This window comes from Thermobia domestica, chromosome 8 (genome assembly GCF_964235325.1).
Source record: "Thermobia domestica chromosome 8, izTheDome1.hap1.1, whole genome shotgun sequence".
Classification (NCBI taxonomy): domain Eukaryota; kingdom Metazoa; phylum Arthropoda; class Insecta; order Zygentoma; family Lepismatidae; genus Thermobia; species Thermobia domestica.
Genome location: NC_137461.1, coordinates 159,338,826 through 159,351,891, shown reverse-complemented (window position 1 = coordinate 159,351,891; position 13,066 = coordinate 159,338,826). Strand labels below are relative to the sequence as shown.

Sequence of the window (13,066 nt, the reverse complement as noted above, 5' to 3'; positions counted from 1 at the left end):
GCAAATGAAGAATAGCGTTCATCAAATTGAAAAGTGCCGCCGAATATACGTATTTTTGGTAGAATTGGGAGAAATTTTTATTATTTGCTAGGTTTTATTTATTTGTTAATTAACTTTCGCAATCATAACAATTCTGTGTGTGTGACAAGAGCTTTTTAGATATACGAAAATATCTTAAAAACTCCAGCTCAATTCATAAAATGCTTTATTGTTTCTGGAAATGTCATTCCATTCCAAATACATGGAACGAAATCTAAGAGTTCAATCTAAAAACAAGTATATACGTATTTATTTATTTATGTATTTATTTTTCAAGGTGGACAAGAGATAAGCCTAAAATTTAAAGGGGGTAAACCTTACAGTGTCCACTCTAATCTGTATACTTACGAAAAATTATACTCGATTAATTTTTACAAAGTAGGTCCAGACTTCCCTTAACTCTGAGCTAACCGACCCTACTCTACTCTACTATATCTTTTAAAGAAGTCCTGCTTATCGATGTGCATCTGAAACGTGTATTTTGAAGTTTACCCTTTCAAAATAATAATAATAATAATAATAATAATAATAATAATAATAACATTCAGATATTTTAAAGCCGGGGAAGAATTTAATAATGAGAGAAATGACAAATACATCAAGAACAATACGAAACTGATTTTTTAAAATGGGAGTTGTAACAGAGCTGTAGCTCCTTTCACACTGCAAAATATTACAGTACACAAATCCAAGAAGAAATATGTAACATATATATATATATATATATATATATATATATATATATATATAACGATATTACATAATTCAGTTACATATTTTTCATGTTTTATAAGAGAGATTTGTTGCGTCTAACAAGACATGTGTTCTACTCACAAATGAATACAATACGTTAAATTGAATTTAAATTGGTAAATAAAAACGCAAGAATTTCATATTTAGAATAGTTTTAAAATTCTTTATACAGTTCATTTTAAAATTCTTTACAACAATCTGTTCGGGAGGATGCAAGAAATGTTTTTTTGGGCAGCAAGTGCCCCCGTTAGTCCCCTCCTTGGTTACGTGCCTGCCTTAGTATATATATATGTATATATTAGCTCCTACTGAAATAAGTAAAACGTAGGCTATTTTGTGCTATGATATACGAACACGTTGTCTATGTTGATCTAATTCTGCTTTAAACTGACTAATTGAACGTGACTTGTATGAGCACGGGCTCTATTAGTAGATAGTGAGCCAGAATTTGGATCCTAGTGAGCCTAAATGAGGTTAGGGAGTACGAGTGAATGCAAGCTCTATCGAGAATAGCAAGCCCGATCGAGCTAATGCCATCTGTTGAGGATTGTGGTCCGAAACTCAAGAACGTGCGAGTCTGAGCTAGAATGAGCCCACCCGATTACAAAATGACAATCTCTTCTTTTGGGGTATATTTTCAACTATATCACTTAAATTGATAAACTATGGAGTTTATTATGAAAACGTCAATAAGTATAATGTATTTGCCAGTAAATTCACTGTTCTCTTATTTTTGGGCCTTCAGTTCTTCAAATTTTGATGCTTGGAGCAAGCATACGTAATGCCTAAAACATACAGAAAAAAACCATATCATATCATCTACTACTACTATTACAACTATGTAATGCAGAGAACTTAGGTGCGGTAATAATTGAAGTGTGTCCTTCACATCTTCTATGCGTGCTAACAGCGTTATACATACTGATAAGTCCTTCTGACATCATATACAACATCAGATTCTTTGAATTTATAATGGTATGTTTTTATTTGTTAGAATTTGGATTCTTCTTTTGTGAAAAGAGAAAGAAAAAAAATGAAATATGTAATTAATACTTCACTGTTATGTCTTTTAGGAGGTTGATTATTAATATTAAGAGGCATAATGATGAAATAATTCGTGGAATGGTAATGCGAGAGAAAACTGGAGAACTCTGTAGTAACTCACAGACACGATATTGTGTACCAGGAACTCACATGGTCGAAGAATCTTTCGCACCAGAGATGAGTGAAATCGCAGCCTCTGTCACTGGGTTAACGTGTCCTTCTATTTTGTGATCAGCAGTTACCTATTTCAATTTCAGAGTATGTCATTCTAAAGGAATTTCCTGAATTTTCCCGTTGGTTTCATGAGCCAACACTATGATGACGGTGATAACTTTAGATAAGCTCTCTAGTTGAGTTCCTTTCCGAAATTTTTGAGCGGAGATTAAACGTTAATATTTGCATCATTCCTCCTCGCTCTTTGTCTTTGGTGCATGAGGTATCGCGTTCAATTCCCGGTAGGAGAACATTGATCGTACTACAGCGATTCATTATCCACTTTAGACTGTGAGTTTGGTTCTATTATACATTTCCAAAAGTAGATTATGATTATTCAGTAGCTTCGACCTTGAATATTCTTTTCCTTGTGTACATACTTGAGTAAAATACTGTTCCGTAATTAGAGATGCAAAAAAAGCCGGCTTTTTTGAATTGATGGTTTTTTGCACGAGAATTTTGAAAAAACGAGAATTTTGAAAATTTTGGCTTTTTTCATTTTCATGATTTTTCTGTTTAAATAGCTTTCTTATAGTATACTCTAAAGTTAAATAAGATTCCATGACCTAAATGCCATATTTCGCTCTGGAATTCACCATCATGATGGATGGAGCACATGGTTTATGAATTAAAGTAAACATAAAGTACGTAGTATTTGAGGGCAATTTTAGAAGCTATTTAACTTTATTTTAATTATCGACATTTTTTCTTCTCTAGATCATTTCTTTTTAGTTATCCGTGTTTCACTTCTTAGAGCTTAGTACTCTAGCTTCTAGCACATAATTAAACTTATGCTTTTCAATATATCCATCAGAGCGTACGATTTTCAATATATCTATCAGAGCGTACTTCCACATTTCCGTCATACTGTAGCTGTGCAATGATTTAACAATAATCTTTCGGACACAACCTTCAATACCATTTAATAGAAATAATCAGTATCGGATTTAGAAAAATATTTGGGAAAGTTTTTTCTGAATAATGTTTGGTTTTTTTAACATTCCTAACTTCTATTTAAGAGGAACTTAAGTTTATGAGTACAGGCATAACAAATATTTCGTTTCGTTTCACGGGCGTCTCTGGCGGGGAGACGAGGGGGACACGTCCCCTCCAATATTTTGAAGTGCAAAATATTCCATATGTTATTCTAACTTATTTACTAACGACAGAATAACATATAAATAATAATAATTACATTAATTTGGAATATAATATTCAGGCTGTGAAACAATTATAACAGGCTAGGTAGTACCATTTAAATCACTTTCTTTGATCCCCTCCCCCCCAAAGTTTACATGCCACAGACGCCAGTGTTTCGTTTGTATATTCAGCTATAATCTTCCAGATACAACCTTGAAGACCATTTTATACTGATAATCAGTGGCGGATTTAGAAAAGTATTTTGGGAGGGGCTTTTCTTATTAATGCTTAGTTTTTCTAAAAAATCCCAATTTCTTTTTTGAGGACAGCTTGAAGTTTATGAGTAAAGGCAAAACTAATATTTAGTTTGTTTCAGAAATTCCGTAATTTCGGTGTAGAGGCTTCAATCCCACCCTAACCCTCTTCGCAAATCCAAAACAGCTGGTAATTAGTAATAACAGATATTTAAAAACGATTAGAAAGAAAGTCGGCCAGGACTCTCAGTACACGCACTATTTCTACATTCACAGATGGAAGTAAGAAAAACTTTTGTCAAAATGGTCGAATGCGGGGTTGAATCCCGGACTTCACGATAGAAGCGTGAAAGCCAACCACTTACTCGTGTTTGTTGTGCAGTGGTGCTTAACTTAAATGTATTCTCTCTCTTTCTCTATGGCCACAAAAGCTCTCCATTGACTTCTGTCCTTATCCAATTCAATCCAGTTTCTACTCTGTATTCCTATTTCTGCTAGATCCATCTTAATATTGTTCTCCCATCTGGGCCTAGGTTTTTCTAATGGACGTTTCCCGATTGTATTTCCAGTTAAAACTTTGAAAGCGCTCCTATTTTGTTCCATTCTGGCTGCATGACCTGCCCACCTGAGCCTCCTAGACTTGATGACTCTAACGATGTTTGGTAAACCGTATAAATTATGTAGTTCCTCCTTATGAAGTTTCCACCATTCCCCATTCCCGTTTCTCTTGGGTCCAAATATTCGTCTCAGAATTTTATTCTCAAATAATTTCAGTCTGCGTTCTTCCCTCACCGTAAGCGACCATGTTTCACAACCATAAAGCATACCAGGTATGATTATCGTTTTATATATTTTAAGCGTTAAATTCCTTGACAGAATTTGCGACGACAAAATATTTTGAACTGAATAATAACAAGAATTTCCTAATTTCAGTCGACATTTAATTTCTTTGTGGGTATGATTTTTTTGTGGGTATCTGATAATACTGATCCAAGATATTTGAAAGTATCCATTGTGTCGAAAGTATTAATTGATATTTTAACGCATTCATAATTTGCCGTATTACGATCCTTGTGAACTTCCTTGTATTTACATTTCTCTGCATTTACTCATGTCCCTGCAAGGCCTCTGCATTTCTTTCGATTGTTCTCCTATCAGATTCCTAACCTAGTTGTAAGCCTTTGTAAAATCAATAAACAGTTGATGTACTGGGTAATATATGCCCATTTCTTTTCGAGTATTTGTCGAATGGTAAATATCTGGTCGATTTCGACTAAATCCACACTGTAATCTCCAATAATTTCATCTGAGTATAGGGTCAATCTTATTAATAGAATGTTAAGAGAAATGTCTCGATAATTATTACAATCAATTTTGTCGTCTTTCTTCTGAATTGGAACAGTGATTTATTCTTCCACTCTTTTTAAATGTATTCCATGGTTTCGTAACGATATGTTGAATTTTCTTGTTAAAAATTCAGAAACCTTCACGACTGGGTAAACCGTGATGGTGGTTATATATTCTACAGCCTAGGAAACCATACGCTCAGATGAACCGTCTATTACGTATATGATCGATAAACAGAAAATTCGATACTTTCCCGATTCTGAACAAGTACATTAAGGAACAGTTAGTGCATTACAGAATTTGGAGCTTTACCGATTTTGCAGATGCGAAGCACCTGATAGGTGGTAACAGATTATTACGTATGTGAGCAATCAGTGAAAAATCTGTTCGAAATATTCATACAATGTATATGAAAGTTAGAATTTAACTGAAAATTTTCAAGAATGTATAGAACCACCCGAAAACGAAGCTGTTGATGTGCAAATTTCTCTCATGTTTTTCTTTATTTTGCTTCAAAAAGAGAGTGTGTGATATCTTGAAGTAAAAATACTACATACAATTTTGCTAGTTATTTGTGTATCATTTTTTAAAGTACTTATTGTATATAAGAGGTTAAAATATTATTACATATATTAGTTAATCTTTTAGAATTCATAATGTAAATATGTTAAGAATTTTAAAAAATCATTTTGAAATTCATGGTTTATTTTCGAGGTTTCATATTATTATCTGCATGAATCACTAATTAAATGAGTTTTTTGTTGTAGAGAAGCGAAACAAAGTCTACTTTATCGCAAAATTTTCAAAAAAAAAAAGCCCAAAATTTCCCAAGCAAAAAAGCTAAGCAGAAAAAACCGAGTTTTCTTTTTTTTTTTTTAAAAAAAAAAAAGTTTTTTATCGAGCCCTTGCATCTCTAGAATTAATCGAGATTTTTTGCAAGCCTTCCGTGAAGATTTCAGGGTGGGCCACTAAAAATTTAGGGGCGGACGGCCCCCTTGCCCTTCCCCCGTGGTACGGGCCTGCATAGCATCTATAATTTGAAGTACCTGACCTACGATTTTTAATTTATTTAACTAGAAAGGATTACTAAATAAGCATTGGGTGTCTGTTTTCCACTAAGTATATATATAAGAAGTGAATTTGAAACGTTGTTTACATGTTCGCGAAAGTTTCCCACTCATAAAAGACGTCAATTATGGTAACTGTAATTCGCTGGGATGGGAAAATATCCATTTGTAAACTTCCTGCAATTATACGCTATTTTATATATTTAAAAATTAAATATTAGGGAGGTTTATAAACTATATAATATATCGTGACAGTAATATATATAATGACTGTGATAGATTGCTTGTTTTGGGATTTGAGAGAGAGAATTCGTTTACACGTTGTCATCTTTTTAAAAGATTGTCTGTTACTCCAACTTTATCGCTGTGTGTGTGTTTCTCAGTGCCTCTGTTGATTTATAAATGTGTGTCCATTCTAGCAATAAATAATCTAGGCTAATATATTAATTGTAAGTAGAACACATATATATATTTAATTTCTCCTAGATAACATATTTCTAAAATGCAACTTTATAAGCGGAGTTTTCAGGCTAAGTTAAAGTTTGTACGAGGTTGATTCAAAAACTGTCTCCAAGGTGATACTTTTATTTGTGTTTGACAGATAGCACCAATACAGGTATCAGTGGAAAGCTTGCAGTGTCAGCTACAAATGGTGGCACCATTTCTCAACGTAGTCCCCATTACAGGCAACACGCTTGAGCCAATGCGAAACAAGGTTTTTCATGCCGTCGGGAAAGAATTGTGGTGGCTGCTGGCGACACCATTGCCGAATTGCTGCTTTCATCTCCGCGTCATAACTGTAGCGTTGGCCCTTAAGGTGATCCTTAAGTTTGGGGAAGAGCCAAAAGTCGTAGGGCGGAGATCCGGACTATAAGCAGGATGAGGTAGAATGTCAACAACACTTTACCAGTAGATGGGACAACTTTGAAATTTTTGGCGGGGGAGAGGACGTGTGGCGTTACTCCATCGACTAACGCTTCGTTTCCGGATCGTAATGGTGTACCCACGACTTGTTGCTAGCGATTAATCTTCCTGGGCGCACAACCTTCCGCAGTCAGAAATTGAATGACAACCGTCTGTTTCAACTGGACTTCGGCACTGAATGCCATGGATTGCTCCATTATTCTGGAACAAGAAGAGATAGGAAGGTGAAACAAGTGACATTCTACAACTTAAACATCAGTGCATTAATGATAAACAGTTCAGAATGTTTGCGTTACAATTGGCCACATAGTGGGCTTGGAGGCATTACTTTCTGAATCACTCTCCTGCATGAAGATACTTTGAAATGATTTGCCGTGAATTGTTTCCTGCCCGCAAAAAGCGTCAGTTGCTGGCAGTCAGCCAATGAGTGAAAGCGTGCAGTGAGCAGTTGTCGGATTTCATTTTTTTGTAAAATGACAAAAACTTGAGCAGCGATATTGCCTAAAATTTTGTGAAAAGCATGGCGATACCCAAGCGGAAACTATTCAATGGGATCCAAACATTCAATTTTGAACGAGAATTTGAGCATGAAGACAGTCTCCGCGTAATTTGATTCAGGCTTTCATCGCCAAACACATTCTTGGGTGTTGTCAGGCTCCCTACTCACTCGACATGGCTACATGTGACTTTTGGTTATTTTACAAGCTGAAAAGGCCACTGAACAGGACACTGGGAGAACTGTGTGCATTACCGGGGAGACTACTTTGAAAGGGATTAGTATTTCGTGTTTCCAAATCAATAAATTTATTTCAACCAAAGGTTCAATACTTTCTGAACACATCTCGTATATCAATCAGTAGATTACACTAAGCTAAACAACATGAAATGTATGAAGGTACGAAAATTCTCATGGTAAGTTTTGGAGAAAATCGAGAGAAGCTAAATTTAATGGCACTGAAAAGAAAGGTCGTTCGTTGCCAGTCATAATAATTAATAGTTTTGTTCTGTTAGAACAGGTTATTTATCTATTTATTTATACACGTAAAAACTAGGCAAAGTATGCAATATCTGCGTGTGGATTGTCCTAATCATGATCAGCTTTGAGCTGATTTCGCTCTACAGCAGACTTACCAAAACTAGTCGGAGATGGCCACCCCAACAATCTCCAAAGTTTTTGTTTCTTCTTCACATCCGCATCATAATTGCCCTAGTGTTCATACTTAATTCATTTCTTGCTTCTTCGTATCTGTTTGTCTCATGTCTCTATTGTCACTAAACGCATTTTTCGTTTTTCAGTTCAGTTGACAATCCCGACAAATATTTGACTTCCTTTATCTTTCATTTTCATACTAATTTGGGCCTTACCTTACCCTTGCCGTGTAACTCCGGCGAAAGAACATTAATATCCCACTGTGTTACTAATTTTACCCTTGCGCTTTTATCACTATTTCTATGTCATGACAGGCTTGTTACGGAATTTTAGAAATTGACGAGTATAAAACACACCTTTGCAGTATAACCCACCCACTCCCAATCTCTTACTCGTACTTTCCTGTACATATTGGTAAGGTTCCGCATGTCTACACGTCATGCAATAACCACGTGTGAACTACATGTGTTAATAATAAATAAAAACAAACAGACGACGGTCCCGAAGAGGAGTCGATCACCATCGCCAACAGTCGAAGGACGAGAATCAACGAAGGAAGCCGACAATACAGGATAAAAGACAACTGCACGCCTCGACCAACATCAATCTTCCCGGATTGATTGAAACACCTAAAACCCCTCTCACGACGCTTGGTCACCGAGAGGTACCCATCCTTATACCCACGACGCTTGGTCACCGGGTTCCTTTCCTCTTTCTCACGACGCACGGTTACCGAGAGAGAGATATCTAATCTACACCCCTCTCACGACGCTTGGTCACCGAAAGTACCTCACGTCAAAGCCCACGACGCTTGGTCACCGGGCTCCTATCTAATCTTACCTAAATATTAGAGGAATACTTATTATAATTTGTGTACATAAAGACTTTTTGTAATAAAAAGGTGAAGGGAAAGTCCAAATCCCGAGTACATTTTATTGCTCTACCCAAGAAATTTTACAATATGAAAACAAAAAAGCTTTTCCTGTAAATTTAAAGCTTATGTACAATTTAAACAAATTTTTTGACATCCGTATCAAGTAGTCTAATACAGTACTCAGACAAAGTAACATCTGTCTTACATTTCTTAGACAAAATAGAATTCATAGAAATAAACAGCTCATCATTGTATGGAAATCTACAAGAGTAGACAACCTGAGATTCCTGCGGTTCTTCTCTGAAGCCATCATTTATATCTTGCTTGTCATCCTATTACTCGAGTGTTATGTCCGTTGATTAATTGAATTTTACTTGTTTCTGTAATAGCAAGATGATAAAGGAGATACCTCAATGCTGTATTTAAATGAAGTTCGAACATCATCTGGAGTTTTCACTCAGAACTTTGTACTCCCTATAAGATTTGCATTGTAAGTACGAACATTAAATGCGAACGCTTGTAAAAGACCTATAGAATTAATGATAATCACGACATTCCATTAATTACTTATGGATATTGTCCAACTGTACTTAGAATAACATTTTTAACGTAGAGATTAAATCAGACGACACACGAAGGCTAACAAGATTACAAGAGCGTAATATTTGTGTACAATTTATCGTACATCCAAGCAAACACACACGTATGTTCACAGAAAGAGTTACCTTTTTAAGTATTAGTATTAAAATCTTAGGAACAATCGAAATTATTCATATTTACTACTAACTTTCCTTTTAATCCTATAGAAGGACCATTTTAGTCAACTGTAAACTTAACAATACTCAGATGTATAGACGTATCATATGTATGGTTTTCCAGTTATGCTAAGTTAGACATTTCTTGCCTGATATCAGGCCGCACGAGATTATTGTGAATAACATTGTGTCTGTGATCTTTAATCGAGTACTTCCGTTTTCTCTTCCGTTATCACCAATTCTTCCATTGTCATTCATTTTCCAAATATTATCATATTCTTTAGCTGATATGGCAGGGGTGGTGGCCAACGTGTCGACCGCAATCTACTAGTCGAGCGACAAGTCGTGCGAGATAACCCGCTGTGGTCCGTGCCGAGCATTGTCATTGGTTCATGATTACCTCGGGCTATTGAACAGATGAGTAGACCGCCAGTTATTTATGAAATGTAAAGGTTTGTCAGTGCTGTTATATTTTATGATCTCGAGACTTTAAAATAGAAACGTCATTTCTCACAAATTTTAGACTTTTGTACTATTTATTCTTCCGCCTAACTCAAATACACCAACTAGGTTTCCCAATAGGAACTCATGTGCTTCAGGTCCAATACAAAACTAGATCCACGTATAGTTTTGGTGCTGAAAGAGGATCATCAACCTTAAACCAACCAACTAGACATTAACTTTGAAACTCACCATTTGTGAGTTAAGGTTCCGATCTTAAGTGAACTTCTGCGTTTCTGTCATTAGGCCACGACCATAAAGATGACCACTTTATTTTATTTTCAAATTTATACTTCGCATTTCTCTTTTTAAAGGTTTCTGCAACTACAATTCTATCGCTTTAACTACAAATGAACTGTGAATTATAAGTTAATATTCCATTGATGAGCTTCTTCTATACGTATTATAACAGGTACAAATTAGTGAGCTTGGCATTCATTGCAAGTAGCGATAAAATAAACATACACCCCACAAATTTAATCTTGTTCGAAAGAATTATTTTTAATAATTACTTTAAGATAAAAATTATAGGTGCCATTAAAATAATTGTAACAAAAAAATTATCTCGATTCTGAGCATATTTTCTTAGTGTGAAAAGTGAACTGTAACCAGTTAACGTATCATAAATACGTTTCATGTTAAATCATGGAGCACTTAGAGAGAGAGAGGTTTCTATTAGAAGTATCACATTCTGAACTTCAAAATCTGATTTTCCAGTGCAAAACTCTCATAGTGCTATACTAATCTATCTAAAGTGTGTTTAAGAAATGAAAATAATATAACAAGTACCGTATACGAAATAGACGACAGAGCTGTAACATGCACTGAAATTGAAAGTGAAATACTGTATAATATATCCAACTTTTGATTTAATTCTGATATTTTATGTTAAAAGAAACTTTGAAACTAATATTTCCTGTCCCTAACTCATCAGAAGAACCCACGTGGAGTTCAGCAACATTACACAACATTAAGCTTTTGAAATTGTAGGTAATTATTTCGTTGTCAGACAGACGAGCAGACTACATATAACGCTGTAGTGCTTGGGCTTTGAATCTTCTCCGTTAAACATTAATAATGATTGTTATAAAGGGTGTGTTTTATATATTGGTTCTTTGCCATAAAACATAACAAAATAGCTCGTAAAATTCTATTGCTGCAAGGATGGTATGATTTAATGACAGAGTATAATTTGCTATGCTTGTGATGTTACATGAATAATTTCGACAGAGAGCAACTCTGCAAAGAATATAAATTGGCAAGAGTACATTGAAAAATGTAAAGTAATATTATCTTGCTATTGTATACAATGTTTTCCATAAAAGCCATTTTATGTCTTCTGTGTCGAAAGCAATGATTTCATAATAAAGTACAACATGTGCTTTACTTTCTATCGATATATATTACGTTCTTAACATACGAAATCCATAGCTCACACACGAAGGAAATTTGATTCATAAATAATAACTTCATGTAATTCAGTCTTTACAAAATGATGTAGAATTAATATAATTAGGTATGTCATCAATTTGCTCTGACAAGTGGGATGAATATATATCTGCGTCACACGTTTATACAACTTTTGTCCATAAAATTCGGTGAATGATGTCATACTGCTCACGGTCATAAGAGTGCGCCACCATTGAATCTCTTGCCAGACAAGTAGACATGTTTAAACAAGTTCCCGAGCAGTGGCTGCGAGTGTGCTTATCGTGAATGAACAGCACATTGTAGAGTGAAAGTATAAGTGTGCGCAGTCGAAATAAAAATAGATACCAAAATGGAGCAGCGAACGAATATGCTGTTCTGTTTCAAACTTGGAAAATCAGCAAAAGAGACTCATGAAATGTTGACAACAGTTTATGAAGAACATAGAGTCATCTTGAAGTGTGTTTATGAGTGGTTTAAACATTTCCGAGAAGGGTGAGACATTGGGGAAGATGCTCCTCGAACAGGCCGATCTGCAACTGCACACAATCCGGATAACGTACAGAAAGTGAAGGAACTTTTGGCCCAGGATCGTTGCATGACAGTGGCAGTGATAGCGGAGGAAGTGGGAATTCGTCGTGAGACGACTTACCTTATAATGACCCAGGATTTGGGTAAACGCAAGCTATCCTCCAGACTTGTGCCGTACACTTTGACGCCTGAACAAATGCAACTTTGGCGTGACGCCTGTAGACATCATCGACATGGCAGATCGAGACCCAAACTTCTTGAACACCGTCGTCACGGGCGAGGAGAACTGGTGCTTGAAGTACGACCCCAAAGGCAAGGTCAAAGTATGGAATGGCGGGATCCAGGGTCGCCGAAAAGCAATTAAGTGTTAAGTGAGAGATCCCTCATCAACACAATGCTCATGGTGGTCTTTTACTCTGACAGGGAGGCAATTTGAAGCGATCGCAACGCGTTTTTATTGCTCATGCGTACGCTTGGAATACGCTCACCATGTATTTAAATGTGGATGGCTAATTACAAACGCGAAAGCAATAAAAACGCGGAAAAAACGTCAGCTCGAGCGTATTTGGTGCGTTTCGGAACAATAGACCGCCTGCTGTTTAAAAGATGTCAAAAGGAAGGACGTATTGCCAGGCAAGGTTTTTTTTTTTTTTTTTTTTTTTTTTTAAGCAAGAAACAGCTGCTTTGAAGATGCTTTGTGCAAAGTACTGGAACTCTGCTATTATAGACCTGGACTTAGCAAGAAAGATCTAGAAACCTGACTGGCTCACAGTATGATTTATAACTCTGACAAAAGTAAAGTTACCAAATAGCCACCTGGGTCGCGTTCGGTCTAGGGGGTAACGCTTCGAAAACGCACTCTCAAATAGCCACAGACTGATGGTCTCATCTACAAAGAGGGGCACGACGTTAAATGCCGTTACGTAAATGGAAATACTGAAACGTCTACTTCAACGGATCAAGCGAGTATGCCCCCAGTACGCCTAGCAAGACGACTGGATTCTACTTTACTACAATGCCCGGCCACACACTATCTTTCTGGTGCA

The 13,066-nt window shown here is 36.0% G+C and overlaps 1 protein-coding gene across 2 annotated transcripts in view; it reads left to right on the top strand.

Moving 5' to 3' along the window:
- LOC145693312 (clavesin-1-like) overlaps positions 1 to 13,066 on the top strand; it is a 208,184-nt gene that overhangs the window by 1,623 nt on the left and 193,495 nt on the right. The gene's annotated exons all lie outside the window — the stretch shown is intronic.